At 37.7% G+C, this 19,305-nt stretch overlaps 1 long non-coding RNA gene across 2 annotated transcripts in view; it reads right to left on the bottom strand.

The window, feature by feature from the left end:
- Positions 1-1,312: 1,312 nt before the first annotated feature.
- LOC134432210 (uncharacterized) overlaps positions 1,313-19,305 on the bottom strand; it is a 60,845-nt gene continuing 42,852 nt past the window's right edge. Inside the window, exons 4-5 of one of the 2 annotated variants that reach the window (XR_010031261.1) lie at positions 3,399-3,492; positions 1,313-1,941 (exon numbers count right to left, since the gene is read on the bottom strand). This is a non-coding gene — a long non-coding RNA (uncharacterized LOC134432210). Of the gene's footprint in view, positions 1,942-3,398; positions 3,493-10,856; positions 10,982-19,305 lie in introns of those variants that run through there. The other variant, XR_010031262.1, reaches the window with a different exon arrangement.

The following is a 19,305-nucleotide window of genomic DNA, read 5'->3' as shown; positions in this document are numbered from 1 at the left end:
AATTTGCCATGGGGGAGAGAATTCAGTGATACTGAAATTGCAGCATAAATTAGAAAGGGAAAAGATATTCAGCCTGGGAAACTATTTGCCAAAAGATGTAGTGAGGCCAAGACTTGGAGAAAATTCAAAAGCCACTTGGCTGTTCTACAAACATAATAATCCCCAATGGTAGGTTTTTTAGGGTAGATATAAAGATTGTTCCTTTAGAATGTGAGTCAACTGATAATTGCCTGAGAGTGGAATTAAATTTCCTATTGGAGAAGTTATTCCCCCCTTTCTGCAACAGAGTTTCTCAGACCTCATCGTTCCAGTGTCTGGTGCTGGCCATGGTTTATAATGGCACAGTCTGCATAACTTAATAACCCATGCTTATTACTACCAACCTTTAGGCCAAAGAGAGGTCAGAGATGATTACTGATTTTTACAAACTTTGTTGTATGGCAGTCTTGCAAAAAGACCACTTAGGTAGTTCATCTAGGTGCTCACAATGCTAACTATGCACCACTGTGTAACAAAGTACAGCTATTTGAAGTGTTTGGCAATCTCCACAGGACTACTCTGTTTCTGTGCCACTCTTGTATGATCACAGGATACATAAGCGGCTAAAACTCTGCAGAGAGCCTGATCTTGTCTGGAATCAAGGGTACTTAACATAATCTACTGCAGAAGGACTTCCAATGTCTTTCCTGTCAGGTAAAGCAGCATAACTCTTGGCCCTTCACATTTAAGTGAAGTTTGTGGGTACAGATTGCAGGATGTCATGGGGCCACTCATGCCACAGTGTCTTTGCCATTTCCTTTCCGATAGTGTACAGTGTTTGCAACAAGACGGGGGCATATCTTATCTACACAACAGAAACTTAGAGTGGTTTTAGGAAGCAGCTGGTTAGCAGTTCTGTGGCTGCACCACAGAGCTCAGTTCAGAATTCTCAGCTCTGCTAGTCAGGGTAAATACACCTATCCAGAAGTTTGTGTTCTCAGTAAGTAGATTGTTGGATTTCTCTATACAGTTAAGTTAAAAAGTGATAGACAGCAGTCCTAGGTACTGAAACTCCATTGTTCCTACTGTTAGATAATTAGATTTTGGCACACCTTTAACCTAAGTCAGTTATCTCCGTACCAAAGAATTCCTGAACATGGCAAGGGAATTAGTCAGTTGGGATGTGATCATTACATTTGGAACGTTGAGGGACTTCAAAAATGGACTAATTTCAGCTGGCGAATTTCAGCCAGTCAACTTCAAGTCTCAGTGCTGGGAATGATCCAAGGTGTACCAAAATTAACAGAGTAGTTGCTTTAGAGTTGCCTTCTTTAATGGTGGCTTGAGTGTAAATATCTGTGCAAGGGAGATTTGTCTAGCATTTTAGCAAAACTTTAATTAATGTTAGAAACACAAGGAAAGACAAAGATAAATTCCCTGGAGGTTTTACTACAGAGAGATAATCCACAGGAGAATGGTTGTCTTCAGAGTCTGACCTTCTTTAGGGGAAAATCTTCCATGTGTGATGCTCAGGATGTAAAATTCTGTTTAAAAAACACATGCAAGAGATTTAACCCCAAAAAACTTTTGATACATATTGGGGCTTTTGGAGATTTTATTTGGGTTTTTGTTTTGTTTGTTTGTTTTGTTTTGTTTTGTTTGTGTTGTTTTGTTTCTATTTTTTATTTAGTCAGGATGTTTTAGCTTAGTATGAGTTATGCTGTCTGAAAGCATATGTTGCTTGAAAGCGTCAAGAGGAGAGCAATGAGGCTGGTGAGAGTCTTGGAACACAAACCCTGTGAGGAACGACTGAGGTAGCTGGGGGTGTTTAGCCTGGAGAAAAGGAAGTTCAGAGGTGCCCTTATCACTCTCTACAAGTTCCTGAAAGGTGGTTGCAGTCAGGTGCAGGTTGGTCTCTTTCTCCAGGCAGCAGCTGACAGAACCAGAGGTCACAGTCTTGAGCTGCAACAAGGGAAATAGTGGTTGGATGTTAGCAAAAAGTCTTTTATGGAGAGAGTGATAAAGTACTGGAATGGTCTGCCTGGGGAGGTGGTGGAGTCACCATCCCTGGATGTGTTTAGAAAAAGACTGGATATGGCATTCAGTGCTATGGTTTAGTTGAAGTGTTAGGGCTTGGTTGGATTTGATGATTTTAAACCTCTCTTCCAACCTAGTGATTCTGTGATTCTGTGAAATATTGACAGAGGATTGATTAGAGATAGTGTAAACAAACGTTCACTGGGTGTCTTTCTGGAAGGGCAATGTGTAAGAAGGCCAAAAAGGATACCTTGTAAACGTCATGAGGATGTGAAAAGGCATCTTCTTCTAACTTCCTTTACTTTTGTTATTAGAAGACTATTGCTGGCCATATGAGCAAGCAATGTTTAGAAGGGTATGAAAATGGTAGTCTGTTTAATCTTTTATGTCTTCTTAAAATCCCTGTTTCAGTGATAAAAAGCTGTGATAAAAAAAAAAAAAAAAAAAAAGATCATCTTGTATCAGGACTTTAGCACATGATAAGAGCTATGATGAATCATAACTTGGGAATAGGACAGTGAAGAATACTCTAGTGTTCTCTAGAAGTTATATTGCACAGTGTTCACCTTCCAGCTCAGCAACAGGCAGAAGTTTCTAAGCTAACTCCAGAACTGGATGCAGAATTTCTGTGTCAGCACAGCACTACACCCTAATTAATCAGCTGAGAGGAATTAGGTAAATTATCTCCAGCAGCACTGTACTAATGCAACTCTGTCTTCTCAGACACATGTTATCTGAGCTGTGTTGGGTCAGGTAAACGTTCCAACTTGTTCAGTACCCGTAACTTCATTCTAGACTGCATCATGTAAAATGTCTCTTGGGCATCTGACTTTGAATGCCATCTTTGGACAAATACCCAAGGTTTGCAAACAAACTTAGAAAAAAATAAATTGAAAGAGTTCAGAAGGACCAATCTTTTAAATATGAAACAGAATATATAGAGAGTTTCTGAAATTAAATTCAGTGAATTTTTTTACATCACAGATTTTGCATTTATTTGTGTTTCTACAGTACATTACCCATTCTATTCTGTTAAAATCCATAACCAAACAACAGCTCTTCATCTGACCAAACTGTGTTGTCTGTGGCCAAAGAAAAGACTTTTTGTCTTTTGTGGATAGTGCCTGCTGCCATAGACCATATTACATATTAAGGAAATTCAAAATAAGAAATTAGGGAAATTCAAAACCTGGTTGAATTATAGAAGCTTTTGGGTGTCTAGTAGGAGAATAACAATTTGAAAGGACCTGCTGAAACACTTATCAACAACTTTACTTTTCATCCGGAGGGTGTTTGGGCACTGGTACATGCTTCCTAAGAAACCGTTCACAGCACCAAGCCTGAAAGAGTTCAAGAGGTTTTTGAACCATACTCTTAAGTACCTGGTGTTATTTTTTGGGATGTCCTGGCAGGACAGGAGTTGGACTGGTGGTTCCTGTGAGTCCCTTCCAACTCAGCATATTCAACAGCTCAGTCCTGTAAAACATAAAACCCATGAGACTGAGGTTCAGATTTTTGATTCTTCATAGATGAGATATCCTGAGATACACAAGGCCAAACTGTATCCTCTATTTTTGATCACATTATGACTGGCACACTTGGGAGATATTTGACGTACCGTACATGAGTTTACATCACAGAAGACTGATGTCTTTGGAGTTCATTAGAACACTATGGTTGTGAGTTATGCAGTGAATTACTTTCAATCTTTCAAGCAGCAATTAAAATATTTCTTACATGCTTTTTCCTCTTCCTTGTGTTCTGTTTCTTGTGTATGAATATAGGTTCAAAATATCTAACCATATGAAAAAATTACAAATATACTATGGTGCTCTAGTCTGAATTCTTAAAGAATTCAGCTTGTATCGTCAGCTTCTATCAACAATTTTGAATGTTTTGGCTAGCATTTTTTGGTTTTAATAGGGATGTAGAATATTTAGAGAGACTAAAGTCTCTCTTCCATTATGAGGTAGTGGCTCACCATAGAGTATATGTTCAGAGACAATCCTGTTCCCCCACTGGCAGAACTGCTGCAGTGTTATAATTTCCCACTTTTATTAGCTGAAAATCAAATGAACAAAAATATTTTGAAAGCAAGAAAAGCATCAGTGAGAACTTGCTTTTTCTTGGGAAGAATCTATCCACACTATAGGAAGCCATGGGCCGTCACTTTTTTCCCATTCCCTCAGTCCCAGAACTTGTTTTATAAACCCCAGGATCTTCAGTGCAGAACTATGAGTACAATAAAGTTACCACTTGGTTCTCCATGGCTTACAGTTTGACACCTGATGGTCCCTTATTAGCAATACTTTTGTGATGGACACTTCCGGGGTAAATGTGCAATTTCATAGGAAGTTTTGATTTCTAGATGTTGATGAATTGTTGACAGAAGAGAAAACTGGAGGTAAGGCACTTGATAATGCATTATGATGACAGGATATCTTCAGGCACCCACTGTATGTTGAAGCAAGGATTTAAGAGGCTTGCTAGAATTATGATAATTTGTTTTTTGTTGTCCAATTTTAACTAGACAAATTTGTTTTATTTATACTTCTAGAAGTTATTTTCTATTTGCTCTTATTGAATTATTTTGATTAAATTCCAGCAGCAAGCTGACTTTTATAGTCCCTTGTACTATCAAAGGTTGGGAAGAAATGCTTTAAAGCAGGCCTTCTTTGAGTATTGGGCACAACTCAGTAGTGTGACTTCTCTCTTGTTTTCTGTCCACATGCAAATAATTAGAGTCACCCAAATTTGCAAACCATCTGCTTCTGTCACAGGGGATCGTGACAGAGAAGGAGGGCAGAGCACTGTGCTGCATAAATGTAGGAGGTACAGTCTTCACTATGTGCATGTCAATTCTCACTGAATGCCAAAGAGTGGATTGTCTCAGTCCTGCCATTCTGGACAAGCAGGCAACATGAACACAGTCCTAAGGGTAAATCCCAAGTCAATTGGTAATACAAAGGCATTGAGGGGAAAAAAAAGATCCTCAAAAAATTTTGCATAATAATACACTTCCTTTTGTTTTCCTTTGAGCTTCTTGATAGTGATTCTATCATCTCCAGAAACAAAACACATGAACTACTGGAATAGGGAGATGTAGGAGTCATCAGCAAAATCTTGCCCTGTACAGGGTTAACACAGCCTGCTCTTGATGGCCTCAGTTATACAGCTCTCTTCACATATTGCCACTTAGATCCTTTCCCCATGACATTGTCACAACATATTAAAGCCTCCATCCTGCAAACTCTTCACGCATGTCGGTAGTCAGAGTTAATCACATGCATGAGTGTTTGCAGGACAGCAGCCTGAGAGATTAAAATCTAGAAAAGCAACCATATTAAACGACCTATTTTGAGGGGAAAGAGAAAGAGACTCAACAGAAATTCTTTATACCTTACTTGGATATAACGTTTTAAGATATGTTGTGTTACATTTTTACACAACATCTTTCTTTCCTATACCACCATACCTAAAGTCATAGCAGCAAAAGCTGAAATGTGAAACTGGCACTTTGCCAACACTTTAAATCTGTTGATGTGGCTGTGACACAGAAACCCAGACAGAGGAACAGCTGTCTGGCACGGGAGTGTCCTCGACTAGTTCGTTAATTGAATTCCCAAATAACATTTGTCACAAGTTCTGAAGATTAGGAGTTGTGATTCTGGAATAGTGACGCAATGAAAAATAAGACAAAGGTAGAAAAGCAAAGAGAAATTTTGTTACTTGCTAATTGTCATGCACTCAGCAGCTTCAACAGCCTACTTAGCACCTGCCTCTTTAATAGGTTTTAGCAAGAAGGCTGGGACTAGAACATTTTTGGTTGCAGTAGTTAGTGCAGTTTGCAAATCAGCCCTTCCACACTGAAAAAGAAAAAAATAAAGAGAAGCCTCCTTCTTCAAATTAGTTCTTTCTCTTAATATATATTTATATATTAAGATACTTTGAGGCCTGCTACTGTATTCCCTACACTTTGCTAAATATGTTACATTTTGTTGCCAGACAAAGCACATGTTGCAGGAAAGAAATCACAGTCTTTTTCCAAGCAATTGCCAATCTACTCTAAATTTCCCTACTATATTATGCCTTTCTGAGCAAGGCTTCATTTTTCATGCCTCTCTTAGACTAATTCTATCTGACATCTTTAAATTCCATCACTTGACACTGATGTGGGGATAGAAATGTAACACAAATTATGAAAGTTAATTATGATGGCCGATAGAAATTCTTCTACCCTCACTTTTCTGTCCTCTTTTCAGAACAAAGGCACAAAATCAGAGTAGTCTGCTATCTGATGAGGGACTATGAGGAGACAAAAATCATATTGTTGTCTAAATTTATGTGCATTAAAACAAGCTACAAATGCTTTATTCAGTCTGTGCAAGTGATTGGGGCCTGTGGATTCATAGGACTACAGCCCATTGTGTTTTAACTTAGAAATAACTATCTGTGTCTAGAAACAGATAAATTTAACCTCTTTGGATGACCTTTCAATTACTACCAGTGTGGCATATGAGCCAGCTTTATGTAAGGTAACCTCTACTTGTTCTGGCAGCTGAAGGCACTAATAACCATTGGGCTTCAGGTAATGACTAAACATCCAAATGTTTGGGTTGCTAGAAACTTCCTTAAGATGCTGCAACTTGTAACTGATTTTAATTCTTTGGAGCACAATCTAAAGATATTTTTCTATGAGTTACATCAGAATCGGAAATACTGCAAGAACGACATTTTTGCTTTTGTCTCATATTTCATCTTGTAGCTGCAGACTGGGGACAGAGAAGAACAAATATATAAAATATGCTTAGCAAGCAAGGATAAACAGCACTCTAATCTACAGTCCAAAGCTTCAGCAAATTTTTTTTACAGTATCAATTTTACATCTTGGTTAAACGCTATGAATGCAATTGCCACTGCAGGAATTCCACTGTGGTTAACTTTCATGGGAATTAGTGTTGAAATTTGGATGTAGCACCTGAGGTATCTGTTGTAACTTGCCTTAAAAGAAAAAGCTGTTGAGAAAAATTCCTTTTCCATACACCATGTCTCTTAATGCCTCCACGATGGCATGCAAAGTCTCCATAATGAAACCTAAGGGATTTCTCATTGTGTAAATTGCAGTCTGGACTTGACGCAATCATTTTATGTTATCTCTCCTCATAGCTTCCACCACTAGAGAGAAATGTGGGTGAAGCATTGTTAATCTGGGGTAATTTTTTGGCTGAAAAACACCGTATGAGTCTCTAGGGAGACACTAGGGAGATGCAGTGAGGAGTTATGTTGCCATAATGGCGACCAAATGGGTACAATTTCCTAATGTTAGACTTTTTTTCAGGGCCTCTTGGGATAAATTTTCTGTCCTGTGTCTTCTAAGTTGAGCAGTAAAAAGTACACAATTCTATCATTCAGCCATAAAGATGTACTGATAGAACTATGGAAACATGGCAGAAATTGTGCTATAAGGAGATAATCAGACATAAGCAAACTAATGTGTTTTCTATGATAATGATGACTGAAAAAAACATGAAATAGTTCTTTTTACAAACTGTATAAATATACTGAATACAGTGTTTTATTGTGCCAACAGTATAATTTTAAAAGTTCCAATTATTTGATTTATTAATGCCCAATATTACAAGTAGGTAGTTTCCTAGACAAAAGTGTATTGGATTTTTTTATACCACAGTGATAATTCTAATTAATGCAAATTTGAGTCACATCTATACATCAAAAGGAAAGCCTGTTTTCAAATGGTCATTGAAATTTAATTTTTTGAGGTACCACTTTTGCATCAGTAAGCAGTGCTACATTCTCTGGAAGCATCTCTAATTTCTCCACTTGGATGACATAATCATAATTCCAGCCATTGAAAATAGAGTTAGGCTTTCATTCTTTAGAATGTGTTGAGTATTCAGGAAGGGCTCTGATGCCTTTCATTTTGTGTCCTGGATGGATACTGAAGATAACCACACTTACCAAAAAGTCTAACAGAGGCTACTGCTACTATCCCTGATACCAGCGTAGTCAAATATGTACCTATTCAAATGTAAAGATTTGAGGCATGATCACTCTGTATTTGCAGCAAAAGTACAAAATAAACTTAAATGTCAGTATCATCTTATTTTCCTGGAGGTAAGTTAAAAGTCTTCAGTTACCATGTGAAAAGATTGCTTGGAAAGCTTCAGGGACAATTTTTTTAAATTTTGCTGTACTACATGCATTTTAATTAAAATTATTGATTTAGTTTATTTTAAAAAGCAGTATGTAGATTAAGCAATAAAGTTGCCAAACATTAATTCAGGTACTAATTGAAGTCTTTTCCTCAGAGACCCAGCTTTACTGTGCACATCACACTGCACAGATATGGAGGACTTACTTATCTGGAAAGCCATAGAGTTGATGGAGAGAAACATATTGCAAATGTCCTGCGGAAAGATGAAGCAGAAAACCTGAAGCTTTATAGTTTAAGAAGGTTAAAGCTCAAGAATTTTTTCTATGTCCAGAATAGAATATTTTGCTCTCAACCCTTTATTTTTTGTTATAATTATGATGTGACCAGCCCAGTTGTTATGTTGTCATTTGTTCATGTGTTTCAACCATGATACCTCTGTTTAATTAGGGATGTGTCATTAGGAAGTGCCTAAGGATGCTATGGTAGAGATTGTTTTTGAGACAAAACTGAAGAATGCTGTTCCCATCTGTATTGTATTGCATGCAGGAACCCTGGGGTGTATGTATGTAGTAGAATAATAAGATGAAGGAAATTTGTCCTCTTCCATGTCCTTTCTACCCTGGTACTGCAAAAGAAATAGACTCAACCCAGCTAGGAAGGCTTGTGTGGTGCGATCCTTTGTGAGGATGGTGCTGCCATAGCCACCACCTCTTCCTTCCTCTTCTTTTCTGCAGGTTCTAGCACAGGCAGTGAGAAGAGAATCATGTAGAAAAGACATTTCATGGCATATAATTTGGGGGGAATATCATTAGTAAAGGTAAGTTATAGCCATTTTTCTGCTACACTTTTCCAAACTTCAGGAAAACTTCGGCTTATTAGTTAACTTGTTGTGGATCTGTGTAAGAACTACTTAGATCTGCTAAGATCTAAGATCTGGACCTAGATCTGCTTTACCATTAGGTCTAGTAAAATGAGTGGTCCAGTGTCTACTTGTATTTAGCAAGGAGGAGTCAGAGCTGCAAAGATCAGATTCTCCCAGGCACAGATGGAGAATCAAAGCCCAACCAGTCTCTGTTTCAACCTTACTACATGTGTAAAAAATGAGACAGTATTTGCATAGGAAGATGATCTGCTCTAAGAAATTAATTCAAGGCCTGAGTGCTGGTTGTGGCATTCAATATCTAGTTTATCCTTCTGTGTGAATCCTACACTTCCTTTCTGAATTCAGTGCAGCACTTTAATATGTTTGTCATAGGTTGTTTTTTTTTTAAAGTTGTTTTAATATTTGGTTTAAATATGAAGGTGAAAATTGTGCTCAGTCTGAGACTTTTCCAACTGTAACACAGAAGTGAATTTTTCAAGTTGAGCTATGAGGCATAAAAATAAAGATTTTTAGGAGAAGCCCGACACACTCTTAAGGAAAGCAGAGCTGGAAAACTTACAGATTAGAGACATATCCATATCGATATGTATTTCTGTAAAACACCAGAACAGCTTTGCACTGCATGTTCCTTCCCACCTCCTGGAAGAACCAAGGCTCTGCAGTGTGAAAAAAGAATTCTCAGTATTTTAAAAATTGTTCAGACATGTCCTGGACCTTCTGTTAGGAAATTGTGCAGTCAAGTGCTTACTAATACAGAGTGACTAACTCTCCATTGAGCTAACAGGGACACAGGCTTTGTGTCAAAGCTTTCACTGTGCAAGCATGACCTATCATTGTTACAATTGCCTGCTGTGAAATTTTCCCTATCACTGATGTTGCTTAATTATTCTCAACCATAGTTAAATAGGGCAGTTTCCCTTTCTGATAGGAATATTTCTTTTCAGAGCATAATTATTCCATGCACTGACTGACCTAAATAGAGCTGAGTGTCTACCAAATGGATAACACTAAAATAAAGAATCCAGAGGGCTGCAGAAAAGTTCCTGTTTTCCTGGTACTGTCCTTGTCAGCAAAAGCACTCCAAAACAATGGAATATTCATAACCTTTCCTGGGTTAGAAAGCTGTAGTGGTTAATATGGTGTTAGCTGTTTACTGAAGTTTGCAGTTGCAAAGTTTTGCTGTCTCATTACTTATTGGTAGCTACAGCTTTGGATTTGTTCCGTTTTTAACTGAAACCATGGTATTTTGCAGTGGGTGTGTCATTTTGAGAACTTAATCTCTTGCAGATTTGGATATCAAAATTCAAGTCTTCACAAACATTCCATTGCTTAAAAAAGTGAAGATATACACAGTTGTAGAGAGATATCTATTACCATAAGAAATTTTTTGTCTATTAAGACACCATAATCTCTTAATTAGCCCACTGTTTTGTGGTCATAGAGACATTAATTTTAAAATGTGACTGAGGTTGCCTTCCTTTTCAGCATTGCAATACTTTTCTTTCATGCCTGATGGTACAGGGGAATCCAAGACTTGCATGCAATATCAGTACTGTGTAGATGGAGTAAGCTCCTAGTGATGATGTTCTGCTCAGGCTAGAGGTGCAAAAGATCCCTGGAGTGCTCTCATGTGAACCAAGATAACAAAAGTATGTCTTAAATCCCATGAGTCACCAAGGGGTTTTAATCTTCACTAGTGATCTCTGGCATTCCTCCATCCTCCAGGGATCAGAACCTGACAGCCTGATAGATGATCAGAACTTGATAGAGCAGGGTACTTAACCTGATCTTCCAAGCCTATTGCTTCAGGAATGCAGCATCATGTTCCAGTCCATAAATAGGGCAGGGAGCTAAATCATGGGGCCCAGGCTTTCCTCAGGACAGATTGATTTCATGTTGAACAATCACTGAAAAAAAAGCAGAAATTATTTTGGGTATCCAAGGAAGGTAGAGTTCACACTTGCCAGGGACAGCAGTAGTCCTTCCTACACAGGAATGCCAGCTTGCTTTCTTGTCCAATGGATCTTTATTCCCTCTGCAGTAGAAGAGCTTCAGTTTGAGTGGGGAGTATCCTTTTCACACAGAATGGCTTGCAGTTTGTTGTAGTGAGACTCACTTATTGTTGAAGTGAATTTTATATACATCTTAACAGTGAACATCCTTACTGCTTACTCTCTGTCCCATGTAAAACTTGTCTCCCCACTGTTGATAGCACAGTGTGAGCTCAGAATGGGCTCAAACACCAGAATTCTAGTCTTCTTGTGATAATTCTGTAACTACAGATACAACTTTCCAATATAATTTTCAAAAGATAATTCAATGACTATCCCAAATCAAATGGCATATTATTAAAAAGTCCAGGATCAGCAAAAGTAAAATAAATAAAATCACGCTGCTCTGATTTTTTTAATTAATTTCCACAATTACTTCAATTACATCTTAATATTTTCTAACTCTTCTGGAGCTACCATAATAGTCTCAGTTACTGAAGGGTGTCAAGGATCCTCACAGAATCTTAGGATTATAGAAAAGGATCATATAGTTTCAACCTCCCTACTATGGACAGGTACACCTTACACTAGACCAGGTTGCTCAGAGCTCCATCCAACAATTTCTAGGGATGGAGCACCTAGAATCTGGCATCTCTGGGCAGCCTTTTCCAGTGCCTCCCCACCTTCACAGTAAAGAAATTCCTAATATCTAATCTAATTTCCCTCTCTCTCAGTCTGAATACTTGTCCTTTCATTACACGTCCCTGTAAAAAGTCCCTCTCCATCTTTCTTGTAGGCTCCCTTTAGGTACTCAAAGGCTGCAATTAGGTAACCCTGAAGCCTTCTCCTTTCCAGGCTGAACAAACCTAGTTCTCTCAGCCTTTCTTCATAGGACAGATATTTCTTCCCTCTAGTCAACTTGGTGGCCTCCTCTGAACTTGCAATTCTACATCCTCACTGTGCTGAGGACTCCAGAACTGGATGCAGTGCTCCAGGTGGGATCTCAGCAGAGCAGAGCAGAGGGGCAGAATCCCCTCCCTGCCCTGCTGCCCACCCTGCTCTGGGTGCAGCCCAGGACACGTGTGGCTCTCTGGGCTGGCAGTGCCCATGGCTGGGGCATGTCCAGCCTCTCTGCCACCAACACCTTGAAGTCCTTTGCTCTTCCCATGGATACACACAAGACTTCTGAGGGAATTGAGACAACTTAAACAGAAGAGAGTCAATGTCCCATTTCAAGATGTCTGAAAAAAATAAACTTATGATTTTTGAACATGTTTTTAAGAAGAAGCCATATTATCGTATCGTTGAAAATTTTCCTTTTCTCATTTGAATTACTTTCTTGAGGGATTGAGCAACTGATATTCATCATTGTTCAAAGCTCCACTGATTTGCTGTTTGACTGTGCTGACACATGTCTTTAGGTGTCCTTTGCTGATAAATAATTATATTAAAAATCTCACTCAATAATGCTGTATTCTAACCAATTACGGAATATCAAACAACCATATAAAAAACAGATCACTAGACCAAAGAGATTACAGTAAAAAATATGTTTGTCATGCCCTCCCAAATTTTTTTTCCATCAAAGTAAAATGTTGGGGATTTTTTTTACTAAAAGGGCAGATTTTTATAAGGTTATCAGCTGAGAATTCAGATTTTTAAGATACCTCTGAGTGTTATGAATAGGAGTCTATGTATGCTTGTGGTTTAAATGAGTCATTATCCTAGTGAAGAACTGTTGGAAGACTGCTGATATGCCCTGAAATTAGAGAGACATTTTAGTTCCAAGGGCCCTTGAGACCACAGGCTGTCTGGCAGGCCTGTAAGACTAAGTGATCAGTGAGCTATAATGGCACCATGAGCCACTATGACCTTGTCACAAACTCAGGGAAATTATTAGGCTTTTCACTTTAAAATTCACTGTAAAATTCAAAAAGGTGAATTTTACAAGAACAGGTGATTGCTTTATGGGTATGATTACATTTATCTTCATATTAATCCCCCATTTCCTTTAAAGTGAATGTCTGTCTCCACCAGTACATTTACTGTTTTGCTGACTTTCTCCACTGTGTATTTTACAAATGCTGGACATTTTTTGTTTGTTTGTATGTTTCTCATGCTGTGCACACCACAGATACTGACATAGGAGTTCTGTTCGAGAGACTTTTGAAACAAAGTAAACTATGTTGAATAAAAAAGCCCCATATACCCCTAAACCCTACCATGAAATATCTTCCATCTGTCAGAGATGCTAAAACTGGGAGTTTTGTTGCTATGTATGAAATGATGAAGTCCTCTGAAGACTTTTTCCTTTCCTTTTCTTCCATGAACTTGTAAATATCAGGATCCAAACATCCCATGCTGACATACTCTGTAGGAAGCACAAAAGAAATTCTAGGCGCACAAATGTAACATTGCACTATGCTCTGACACAGGTACAACTTGTCGGTCCTGTACACTACCTGACAGAAATAACTGGAAGACCTGCTATTAATAGTACACAATTTTTTAGACATCATGGAGGTTAGAAATGGGGTGAAAGGACTTGTCAGACCTCTCAGTCTGGCATTACAAGTATTCCTATGGGTAAAGCTTGAGTTTCAGACACTCTCCCGATGAGGAACATGTTTGTTGAGAGCATGTTTTTTAGCAAAGCTGAAATACTCTAAACAAGAAGGCTGTTAGTGCATGTTCTTCCTGTACAATAACAGGTATTTGGAATTGTTCTGTACAGGGCAGGTTCCATATCTTTCTGAGACTCTGGTACAAGCTAGATTGACATGACAGGCTGTGAAGTTACCCATGCTGGGTGGAGTTTAGGGTCTTTGTGTGAGCTTGGCTTCTGTCAGAGGCTTGTCTCTGCAATACAAGTCTGTTTGCTAAAGAGGCTGGCAAAGGACTATGAAGGAAAGAGTAGAAGGGAAGGACATGAGTAAAATAGCTGTACAGAGAGCCCTGTGCTGCTGTGCTGTGCACGAAGCCCTGCATGAACACTAACTTGAGGTCCCCTGTCAAATTCATATGTGCCAAGAGTGGCTCACTGTTTATAAAGCAGGAGGAAGGGTGTACACTGTAAGGACTTTGAGATTTTTATGGTCTATGTGAAAAGTAAATCGACTTCACCCATTTTCCTAGTAGACTCCATCAGAGGTGAGAGATAATATCCTTTGGTTGAGATTTCTTTCCTAGCTAGCTTTGTTGGCTTGTAAGTTCCATCAGTGCTGTGAGAAAACCTCTTCAAACTGTCAGGTAGTCCATTTTCTGTCTGTCCATTCATTTCTGAAGTGCTTCTGTCCTAATCACATGAGAGGCAGCCACCACAGCCAGTTTTGCTGGCAGGTCTTGACCTCCCTACTGTGCTTCATCAATGAATGAAGCAGAATATGTTGCACTGACATCTTGCCAGAAGATCGATTGCTCTCATGACATGTGGTTACATTCAGTAGGCAGTTAATTACAACCTTGAAGAAAGGAGGACTGGGGAACACAGCACCTAAAGTTGCACAACTGTAAGTGAGGATAGGTTCTGATATAACTGAATTAACCATTCACTGCATACATCCAGGTTTTCATTTAACAATTTGAGAGCCAAAACACCACCCCAGACTTATTATGTCCATATTTGAATGCTCTAAATGTAGGGAAGCTTTGACTTTCAAATACACATGACTGAAACTCATTTCCTTATTTCTACTCAGCTGCAATTTGGAAAATTCATGCATTAGCCTGACAGTAATCACAGCTATGATTTTGTTCTCATGTTGTTGATGAAGTGCATATCACACTCATATACTTCTACATTTTTCTATAAAATCCTCTGATTCATTTATTGTGTAAGACCTAATGTGCAAGCAAAAATATGTTTTTCTGGCAAGAGTTGTAACATAACATGAGGTATCAACAGGACTTCCTCCATGTAAGTGCTGAACGAGCTTTCTTCTGTTACTCTGCAGAGTGTTTTCTATACTTGTGCAATCAAACTGAGGACCCATAGCTGTATCATCGGGTTTGGTTGCACTAGTCTTTCCAAGAAAAAAGTGGTTAAATAAATCAAGCTATCAAAATAAACATTTGACTCAACTGCTTCATGATGGTAGGTTTTTTAACTTCAAAGACAGCCTGGTCTCTTCAAGATATGTCCTCAAAAATTACCCAGAAAATTATTTAAATGCTTAATGATGTTTCTCTCTGTCTTGTTTCAGTCAATCTGTCACTGAGACATATCTTACATTCAATAGTACATGAAAGACAAATGATCTGAAAAGAAATGCATCTCTACCAAAGAAAATGATTCAGTCATTCAGGTATCAGTTTGTCAGCAGCAATTTAGGGTCATTTTGTGCTTACCCACACTGTCAGCTGAGTTACTTACTTACACATTTATTTAAGGACTTGTAGAATTTTTGAAATCAACATGTATCCATATTCCCCCCACATTCTCTTTTGTCATTCTTTCAGCATAGGATTTTTGGGGAATAAACAATATGATTTTCAAGCATGTTGAAGTATCTGTTAAGTTCATTAGTCTCTTCCAGTTTTCTGATTATTTTTCTGACTTTCCTCTGTATTTTTTCCAATATTTTGGAGCTTAGACAAAACAGCTGACAACAGTAGTGTACTCTAGTAATGTGTTATTAATGTTCTACATAAGGTAAAAGTGTATAGATCCTATTTTGAATCTAGTTCCTCCTTAGGAACTGCTGATTTTTGTCTTAGCTCCTACTTTCTCACTTTTAGAATTAGTAGCTAATTTATCAACGTCTTTGACATTCAAGTGAGGTTCTATTGCTTTTCCACAGGATCATCACTACAACCCTTTAATAAGTAACTTTCCAAGATGCAGTCACTCATTCTATGCATGTGGTTTGCACCCATTGTTCCTAGGAACTTCACGGGATTTTACTTTCAGCTATATACAATGTATTTTAATGAATCAGCCCAATTAGCCTTCTAGATTACACTGTGGGACTGTCTCACATAAAAGGACATTTGAAGACATTCTAAAATAAATCAATATAATGAACACTAATTACTTAAGGCAGATGGTATTCTCTGTAGAATTCTAAAAGGACTCACTTGTAAAATTGCTGAACTGCCAACTGTGATATTTAAATAATTCTTACACTGAATGCTCTGTTACCAATGAATTAGAAGATGGTTAACACACCACTGATTTTAAAAACATTTCAGGAGTAGTGGAAGGACCTACAGACTTTATCAACTAAACAGAACAAAATCATGCTAAAACCTAAGAAAATTATACTATTATATGATGACAAATAACTACTACTTCCTTTTGTAGTAAATCATATTTAATAATTAGATCAGAATTCTTTGAAGAAACTGTTGATGATGCAAACTGGTTGGCATAAATAATATTTATTTGGATTTGAAACAATACTTTTTGCACCGTTCCTCTCCAAAATCTTTTAAGGAAACCATAGTGTTATGGAAAGAGATCTTCTTGTCGACTTATGATATATTAAATTCAGGAGTTACAGGAAAGAAACTGTGATTTTTCCATTTAGATGCATTTTCTCAGTATAGTCCACAAAAAGATAGGATGAATGTTGTGCCATTTTAACATAGTCAAGAATAATTTGAGAACACGGTGAATAGGATGATATGTGATTCAAAGAGTCACAGTAAAGTTCCATAATGAGTGGCTGTGCTATAAAGTGGCAAATGAAACTACATGCTGATAAATAGAATGTAATGTGTTAAAGGAAACAGTCTTGAGAAGCTATATATAATGAAAATCTTTGTGTTAACTAATGTCACTTACAAAAGAACTATTTTGAGGACATTGTTGACAGCTCATTTAGAACTTCAGCTCAGTGTTCAATGGCAATCAAAAGCAAAGAAGAAGCCTACACAAATAGAAATGTTCAGAGAAGAAATAATCACACACACACAAAACATCTCTAGTAGAAATCCATGGTGGACATATTCTTTGAAAATTCCCTATATATCTAATTACCTGCCCCACTGTCCCCAAAATGGTAAAGAGAAATGAAAATACAGAAAACAGCAGGAAAGTAAGCAAGAAATCCTATACATATATTGTCTTGCAGCATTTGACTTTGGAAAAATATATTTGAAGGAAGATATATGTGTTTAGAAAATCATGACTGTCAACCAGATGCCGAAAAACCACCTTTCAAAACAAGAATAGGATGTAGTTGTCCATATAACGTGGTTAATCTGTGAAGTTTGGTGCAGTAAGACACTTTAAGTGTTGACAGATTCCATGCTTTCATAAACCAGTTAGAGAAAACATAGGAAAAAATCTATCAGAAGCTATTAATCATGAGGACAAGGAGTTCTGAATCAGCAGTCTTTTAAACTGGAGCTGGGGAGCATGGTGTGTGGAGCACGATCCAGTACGTGCACCATATTCAGGTCTGGTAGGCATTCCCTCTGGGTCACAGCATCAAAAAGGATACAAGATTAGACTGGCATTTGTAAAACCCAAGGCAGTTGTTCCTATACTGCACTTCCAATTAAAGGTTTCTGTATCATTCTATATATGAAATGCTCAGTTCAAATGCATATCAGAGTGCTTTTACGGTATTAAAATAAGGCTTAGAGATCCCTCCCAAGGCAGTGTGTTTCGGGCATTATAAGTAGGAGCTCAGCTGTGCCATCACACTGAAAAAATAAAATTCTTGATTAGTTCTTTCAATTAAATATTGCTGAATAATAATTGAAAGGAGTTGGATACATTTTAAGCTTATATGGGCACACACTTTAATTAGAAAACTACTATCTTGCATTTATAGCTTCTCCATACCTTGTGAGAATTGGAAACAATCCCTGTGAAACTGGTCAGAACTCTCTTAGAGTGCCTAGTTAATTTAATTATCTTTATTTCCATTTGTAAGTTCTGCTGCAGCTATTTTCCAGACAGAAAATTAGCCACTGTCAGCTAAGTGCATGGATGTTGTATTTTATGTCTTCCATATTTTCCAGCTCCAGGAGAGCCTCTAGATACTGTCTGCACTTTTCTTTAAACTCATCTCTGTGGCGTTATGATGTTGCTTGATATTGATATTGAGACTGGTGATATCTGAAACTGCAAACCAAAGTTTATTACTGCTTGTTTTTGAAAAACTTCAATAGAAAAATAAGTAATAAAAAACTGTAGACATGTCTAGTGCTTAATTACAACAATAAACCAGACCAGAGTGTGCGCAAGCCTGAGGCATTTGTGTATATTTTGGGTGTGTTATAAGACAAAAGACTGATCTGGCCAAATTCTCTTTGTAATTCAGATTTTATGGGATGATCATAACATTTTTCAATTAGTACTGAAATAGGAAGACAGATCCTTCCACTTTGAAGGAGGTTTTTTAAATGAAATTTCTATATGTGTATTTGAAGTGATCCCAAATGAGAGCAAGACAACTTGCTTCTATCATACTGGGTGCATTAGAAATAAAGAAATGAAAAATCTCTTTTACAAACTTGCAACACTGGTTTTATGTGGGAATCTGTAAATATCTTCATAAACTATCTCAGAGCTCAGTGTGCTTCATAGTCACTGCAGTGACTGAAGCTAGGGTGAGGGCACTTTAAAAATGGATCTTCCTGCATGAAGAATCTCACATTCTTCTGAAGATCTCACATTGGTCTCTGAAAATATTCACAGCCTGCTCAGGTGTCAGTCACTCTATGATGTACTTCTATTTGTCAATACTGAGGATTGAGACTGGGATATTTAACAGATGAATAGTTCCCATCATTTTCTATTTAGAAGAGTTTTGGCAGAAATATCCACATATTTTCTTCCAAATCTTTTATCTTCAGTCTGAATTTCATGTGTGAGTTTCATCTTATTCCAGACGTAGCATGTACACTCTGTGATTTTATTTCCTATGACTCTGCTTGAAAAACAGAGTGATTCCATTTATATAGGACTTATTAAGGAGGAGTGACAAAATAAGAAATAGTAATAATAAAAAAAGTTATAGGCAAGGTCATAACTTTGCCTACAACAAATACACATGTATTTCAGGGGGACCAACTCACGTCTCAAGATCATACATTACTTTGGGTTAAATGACTGGGATCTAAAAGGATCTGTTCCTAAAAGGAGCCTCTGTCTTCTTTTTCGTCACTGATTTCTGACGTTGGGAACACTTTCAGGTTTTTGGCAACAGAAAAGAATTCTGAGCTCCAGAAAAGAAGAGTAGAGCAACTGTCTTTGAGGGAGTGGGGAACGGAAGGATGTTTGGTTA

Source organism: Melospiza melodia, chromosome Z, assembly GCF_035770615.1.
Source record: "Melospiza melodia melodia isolate bMelMel2 chromosome Z, bMelMel2.pri, whole genome shotgun sequence".
NCBI lineage: Eukaryota > Metazoa > Chordata > Aves > Passeriformes > Passerellidae > Melospiza > Melospiza melodia.
The sequence above is the reverse complement of the archived record's forward strand: the minus strand, read 5'-3'. Positions and strand labels throughout refer to the sequence as shown.